This window comes from Procambarus clarkii, chromosome 52 (genome assembly GCF_040958095.1).
Source record: "Procambarus clarkii isolate CNS0578487 chromosome 52, FALCON_Pclarkii_2.0, whole genome shotgun sequence".
Taxonomy (NCBI): domain Eukaryota; kingdom Metazoa; phylum Arthropoda; class Malacostraca; order Decapoda; family Cambaridae; genus Procambarus; species Procambarus clarkii.
The window spans coordinates 8,807,864-8,815,768 of record NC_091201.1 but is presented as its reverse complement, the minus strand read 5'-3'; positions in this window follow the sequence as shown (position 1 = coordinate 8,815,768).

Here is a 7,905-nt window from a genome sequence, read left to right as displayed (position 1 = left end):
CATACCTCTATCTACTAACAGTTTAAACCCAAACAAACATCTCTAACCACTTCTTCTAGCGAGTTCGCAACAGCAACAACCCCAGCTCTCGATAGATGCACCCCATCACGAGCATACATTTCATTTCTTCCATAGAAGTGTTCCCAGTTGTCTATGAAAGATATTGCATTTGATTTGCAATATCTTTCCAGCCGGCAATTGACACCAAGTGCCCTCGATATCCATTCATTTCCCACTCCCTTTCTTGGAAGAATGCCACATATGATCGGGATTCCTCCCTTGCTCCTAACTAACTCTATGGCTGTTTTATACCTCTGAATCAGTTCCTCACTCCTGACTCGACCAACATCATTTCCTCCCACGCTAATGCAAATAATGGGATTGTTCCCATTACCAGCCATAATATCATTCATGTTGTTTATAATATCACCAATGCCAGCTCCGGGATAGCAAACCCTTAACCTGTTCCCCCTATCTCTAGCACAAAACGTTCTATCCAAATACCTTATCTGGGAATCTCCCACAACTAATGTTTGCTTAGGTACTTCCTTTACTTTCTGAGGGGCCTGCGCTTCCTTTCTCTTCGTTGCTTTCCCTTTTGCGCGATCCACAGTCTCTCCACAGCACTCGTCCTCCAAAACGTCAAATGAATTTGAAGTTGCTATGGCGTTTGAAGGCGGCTTTATCAAAGTCTTCTTAAGGCCCCTGTCTCTCGCAACTCTCCAAGACGAGGTCCCTTTACTGCTGGTCTCCTCCTTCGTTACTTCTCGTTGTTTCTATCTCCTATCTATAACCACCCAATCCCACTCATATACTTGTCCAACCCGCGCTTGAAACAATCGAGGGACCCCACCTCCACCACGTTACGCGGTAATTGGTTCCACAAATCAACAACCCTGTTACCGAACCAGTATTTACCCAAGTCTTTCCTAAATCTAAACTTATCCAATTTATACCCAATGTTTTGTGTTCTGTCTTGTGTTGATACTTTTAATACCCTATTAATATCCCCTTTGTTATGTCCATTCATTCACTTGTAAACCTCTATCATGTCACCCCTAATTCTTCGCCTTTCCAGTGAATGCAACTTAAGCTTTGTTAATCTTTCTTCATATGAAAGATTTATAATTTGGGGGATTAACTTAGTCATCCTACGCTGGACACGTTCAAGTGAATTTATATCCATTCTATAGTACGGCGACCAAAACTGAACTGCATAATCTAAATGGGGCCTAACCAGAGCAAGATATAGCTGAAGAACCACACCAGGTGTCTTGTCACCAACACTTTGATTAATAAATCCCAGTGTCCTATTTGCCTTATTGCGAACATTCATGCATTGATCCTTTTGTTTTAAATTCTTACTTATCATAACTCCCAGATCCCTTTCGCAATTTGACTCTGCAATCTCAACACCATCTATCTCGTATCTTGTAACTCTATCATCAATACCTAGCCTCAAAACTTTACATTTATCAGCATTAAACTGCATCTGCCAATCCTTTGACCATTTCAAAACCCTATTTAGTTTGATTTTAAGTTATAGTGAATTTTCGTCCGTGTTTATTTCCTTGCCGATTTTTGCAATATCGGCAAATTTGTAAATGTTGCTACTCAAACCTGAATCTAAATGATTTATATATATTATAAACAACAGAGATCCCAGGACAGAGCCCTGTGGCTCTGTTTCCTTTAGAATAGCCATGCCCTAATTCAACTTAATATAGCACCCCCAATACCACAAGCCTCTATCTTTTTAATCAGTCTTCCAAGTGTCACTGTATCAAAAGCTTTGCTAAAGTTAAGGTAGACAACATCACAATCCTTACCACTATCAACTGCCTCAACTATGCTGGAATAAAAAGATAGCAAATTTGTTAAACGTGAATGGCCATTTGTAAAACTATGTTTCGAATAATTTATTACTGTTTTTCAAGATGAAAACGAATTGTATTTGCAATTATCGATTCAAGTAACTTTCCCACAATAACCTTTAAGCTAATTGGCTGATATTTTGACGCAAGTGATCTTAAAAACTGGTACCACATTTGCAACCTTCCATGACTCTGGCATTGTGCTTGACTCTATTGTATTATTAAATATGGTTGACAGTGACTCGCAAAGACCCTCTTTGCATTCTTTGAGTGATAGTGGCGCCTTTGTTGCTGTTCCACAGAAATGACACATTTTAACAATTGGGTTTATTACCTCCCAGCAACACCAAGTCTGAGTCTGAATATGGCTAATGCAATGTCTCTGGATATCTTTTTGTCAGGCTTGAAAGAGTAGTATAGAGTGGCTTGTTCGTACCACATCACAGTGGATCTTCCTTCCGCTACTTTGGCTCTGTGGCGACTTTTGATAGTTGAGAATATTTTCTTCTTGATTTGCTCCTTAGTCTGTGAAAAACTTGGAGGTATTTGAACCTGTACAACAGGTAGAGCAGTGGCAGTTTTTGCTAGTGAGTCTGCCTTTTCATTACCATCTATGCCAATGTGACTTGGTATCCAATGTAGGGTGATTGACAGCCCTAGATTGTGCTTATTTTCCTATATGAAGGATTTCTGTGATGAGTTGTATATTATCTCTGTGCTGACTGGATAGCAATGCCTGGAGCGACGCTTTAGAGTCGGTATGAATTATGACATCATGTAAATTATTCTCAATTGTATGATTGACGTCACAGAAGACACAGAGAGCAGAAGAGTCACCTCACCTGGGGTTACAGTCACATGGAGCCAGAGAATATAACTCCAACTGTCATCTGTAAATTGTCCACTTGCATTCCGAAGTTCACGAGTGTCATTGGTCTCCCACCCATCGTCTTCTCTGTTGCATCGTGACTACATTTTCTTGGTGTGATAATGGATTCACATTTATACACTGCGAGTGAATACTTCCCAGCCTATGCGCGGAGGTTATCCCCGAGAATCTGTGCTGTTCATCTTCTACGAATAGCGAAGTTAACAGAAGAAATGCTCAATATTAAAATTGAAAATCTACAACAATTAGCCACAGAAAAGGTTCATCTCAGTATGTTTCTGGCTAACGTTCTAGCTAAACGTATGGAAACGGCTTCTGTCATGATGACTGGAGAATGGGAGAACGTCCTTTGGTATGTGGTAGATCTGGCCAAACACTGGAGCCCAAGACAAATTCTGGATTTTGACATACTAAAGTGTACGTGCGTAAAGTCCTGGATACTCAGGATGTTCACGGACCCCATTTTGTGCCCAAACAAGTACCTGCGTATGGAAATGCTTCGCTTCATTGGTATATGGCCTGAGACGTACCTTCAGGATGCCACCATAGGCACGCAAGCAGCTGCAGGGTTGGTGTCTGCAAGTGCGTATATGCAGCTGGACCATTTTTGCGATGCCTCACAAATGAAACTCTTTTACTTGCTTATCAAGGTGTTGTGTAATCTTCACGAGTATGGTTACCTAGTTGCTGTTACTGCAGCTGCCGTGGACCAGGTCAAGAGTCTGAAGATTGGACCAGAAGTGATCTTCTTCAACAGCCTTATTAAGCTGTTGGGCCAGAAGGCAAATGTGACAGTTGAGATGTACTCTGCCAGCTCTTTTGATTTGTCTTCATTTTCTGTTTTATTTAAATGCGCAATTAACATTTTTAAGTTACTGGTAGTCAGGCCACCTACTATGATGGCTTTCCAGTGTCCTGGTCTGGCTCAGGTTGCAGCTTCCGCGCTTGTCACTATAACATCATCCGTAGTTGCTCTAAGATCCAGGCCCCAAACTATTGATTGCGCCACCTACTTCTCATTTATCATTGAATTAAGTAAAATTTTCCAAAAAATTTCCTCACAAAAACAATTTAAGTTAATTTGGAAAGTTCTGCGAATTAACAACGCCCAGCTATTGTCTTCCCTCAACAGTTCAGGCTTTTCCTTCCAATACTTTCCAAATCCATGTGAGGAGTCGACGGAGGAATGCCCGGAGAAGTTCATTGACAGCATAACCCTGGCAGTGATGGAGGCGCCGGTGCTACTGCATTCGTCCAAGATGGTGGTGGACGAGTCGACGCTGATCCATCTGCTGCTGGAGTCTCCCTCCGACCCCTTCACACGGTGCCCTCTGGACGACGGCTCCTACAGTCGCCTGCCACACCTCAAAGCTGACATTCTTGCCTGGAGGAACACTGTCGGTCGTAACCTTGATAGTGAAGATTTTGGCAACGTTGAGGTCAACATGGAAAGTGGCGAAGAGAACCCCAACGGTTGTAGCAGCAGCTGTGACACAACTGGTGACAGAATCTTCAACGGATGGAAGGGAGACAGTAGCAGGGACAGTACCACTGCCATCATTGGTAATGTCACCAATGGTGACATTGCTGGTGTCAATGGTGACACCAGCGGCACAACTAGTGGCAGAATCTTCGTGGAATGGCAGGGGGACAGTAGCAAGGAAGAAAACTTTTGCGAAGTGTGTGAATTTCCTTAGATCTTCAGTGGTTTCTAAAGACACTGAAGCTTCTTACTCGTAAATTTTGGCTAAAAACTAATTATTTGATGAATGTTTTTTTGTAACAATAAGCATTAATTACCTAATTGTAGCAGAATTAGAAAAGCAATTTTAACCCATTACGGATCATGTACAATATTTATATTCTTAAATAAAGTGAGTTCAAACTGTTCTATAAGTTTAGTATATTTCCTTCAACGATGAAGATGTTTAAATTTTTATGCCAACCCATCCTCAGATCAAGTCCATTCCACTAAGTGGTCGACCCCAAAGACGCATTCATATATGGTAACATAATATTCGTTTAATACAGGAATTTTCTCAAATGTAAATTACTATTAATATATGTTAGCATATTGTGCATATTTAGTCATTGGTTAGGTTAGGTGTTTAGGTTCTGTTGACGATTATTTCCATTTGTGGTACGTGGGTGAAGTATTTACAGCGTTGTGGTTAGAACGGGATGGGGTGCATCTATAGATATTATTATAGATAGATAGATATTATTGCATATACCGAAACGTGGATGAATGTAAAAAATAGAGAACTGTTAGCTGAATATCAAATAAATGGATTTAAACTATTTCACACAGACAGATATATTAGACGAGGAGGGGGAGTAGCCATATATGTTAGGTAAAATTTGTAATGTTGTCTCAAACACGGAATCAAAACTGAGCCACACACAGAAACTATTTGGATAGAATTAACCGAAAAAACAAATACTCTTATAATAGGAGTTATATACAGGCCACCAAACTTAGGATGAAAGCAAAGCATCTACGGGATGAAATATCTAGAATATCTAGGTTTAGCAGTCATGGGTGACTTTAATTTTAGTGAAATTGATCTAACAGAACAGAATAATGACGCAGAAGATTATCTAGAATTAATTAACGATTGCTTTCTTAGCCAAAACATTAAGGAACCAACGCTTAGAATAAATCTAAAATAATATTTTAGATTTAGTCTAAATCTAAAATAAATAAATCTAAATCTAAAATAATATTTTAGATTTAGTCTATCTAAAATAATATTTTAGATTTAGTCTATCTAAAATAATATTTTAGATTTAGTCTATCTAAAATAATATTTTAGATTTAGTGTTAACTAACAGGGAAACAAATTAATGACATCGAAATAGGGAGTTAGCTAGGGAACAGTGATCATAAAGAAATCAGATTTAGCATTCAATGGAATAGATCTGTAGGAGAAAATTCTGTTAAAGTGCCTGATTTTCAAAAAGCTGATTTCAATAGCCTAAGAAATTTTTTGGGTCAAATAGATTGGAAAGTCTTGGGTATGGGCTGTGGGCCGGTATTGGAGCTAGACGTTAACCCAGCGAAAGGTGACGTAAAAGGGGTTTTCGATGTGGACTCAAAATATAACCCATTTAAAAATATTCTAAGCAAAGCCCAGGAATGTAGCATACCATATCAATTAAATAGATCGAATACTAACTAATCCAAAGTGGATAACAAAGAATCTGAAGAACCTTATAGGTAAAAAGAGAGCGTGGTACAAAAGGATTAAGAATGGGGAAGTCTGTTTAGAGCAGGAATTCGTACAACTGGTTAGAAATACTAAAAAAGAGATAAGGAAAGCAAAAAGAAACTATGAAGATCGCATAGCAGAGCAAGCGAAGACAAATCCTAAAGGTTTTTGCCAGTTATACCGGACAAAGATTAGGGAAAGGATAGGTCCATTAAAAATTGAGACAGGTCAAATAAAAGATAGTGATGCAGAGATGAGTAGTATATTTCATAAATATTTTATATCTGTATTTACAAAAGAGGAACTTAACAATATGCCTTCAGCCGAACAATTTTATGTGGTTGGGGACGAGGACAGGTTGACTAGTTTAGCAATTACAAGGGAGGATGTAATTAAACAAATAGTTAAACTCAAACCAAACAAATCCCCAGGGCCGGATGAAGTGTTTGGCAGGGTTATCTTCTGGAGGTTATCTTGAGATGATTTCGGGGCTTTTAGTGTCCCCGCGGCCCGGTCCTCGACCAGGCCTCCACCCCCAGGAAGCAGCCTGTAACAGCTGACTAACACCCAGGTACCTATTTTACTGCTAGGTAGCAGGGGCATAGGGTGAAAGAAACTTTAAGCACCTTAGAAAGAGTGCTTAAAGAATGCAAGAGGAGCTATCCGAGCCACTGTCTACCATATTTAATAAGTCAATAGAGTTAGGCAGAGTGCCAGAGTTATGGAAAGTTGCTAATGTGATACCAATTTTTAAGAAAGGAGATAGATCGCTTGCGTCAAACTATCGACCAATTAGCCTAACGTCTATTGTGGGAAAGTTACTTGAATCGATAATTGCAAATAAAATTCGTCTTCATCTTGAAAAACACAAATTAATAAACGAGTCACAACATGGTTTTACAAATGGCCTTTCATATTTAACAAATTTGCTATCTATTTATTCCAGCATAGTTGAGGCAGTTGATAGTGGTAAGGATTGTGATGTTGTGTACCTTGACTTTAGCAAAGCTTTTGATACGGTGCCACATATAAGACTGATTAAAAAAAATAGAGGCTCATGGTATTGGAGGTGTTGTATTAAGTTGGATTAGGGCATGGTTATTCCAAAGGGATATTCCAAACAGAGAGTTAGTATAAATGGGGTTAAGTCAGAGTGGGAAAATGTTGTAAGTGGAGTGCCTCAGGGCTCTGTCCTGGGACCTCTGTTGTTTATAATATATATAAATGATTTAGATTCAGGTTTGAGTAGCAACATCTGCAAATTTGCCGATGATACAAAAATCGGCAGGGAAATTAACACGGAAGAATACATGTGGCACTGTATCAAAAGCTTTGCTAAAGTCAAGGTACACAACATCACAGTCCTTACCACTATCATTAGCAATGTCGTAGCTATTCTATTGCCATTTTGGAATCGAAATGCTGAATTCTTTGATTGTAAATGGCTTTTCGCTCATTTCTAAGTTCAAAATATAAATCAATATCAACGCTCCGTTGTAGATTTTTGCTGTGTAATTCATGTTCGTATTTGAATTTTTCTTGCGTATTTGACGGATAATTTCTTCAGCCATGTGCGATTTATATTTCTCCCATAGCTCTGTTGGGGATGATGGAGAGCAGGTGGTCATTATGATTGCAAACAATACACGAATTTGATTTGTATGTAAATGCATACATCCCAGTGTCGGTCGTTATCCAATAAATTCAGAGCTTGACATGCACTACGGGATGTGGCATGTGTTACGCCGTTTACAAATCTCAATGGCTGGAACTACGTTGGACCTGGCACATTTACCAACACCTGCGAAGAAAGAAGAATTAATCTTGATTGGGATGCACAGTGTACAGTCTGCCTATCGTAGTTTATTTGAATATGCCAAGTTGTCCGTCGAGTTGCTCTCCTCGTTTGTGTCGTTCAAATGATTTTCTA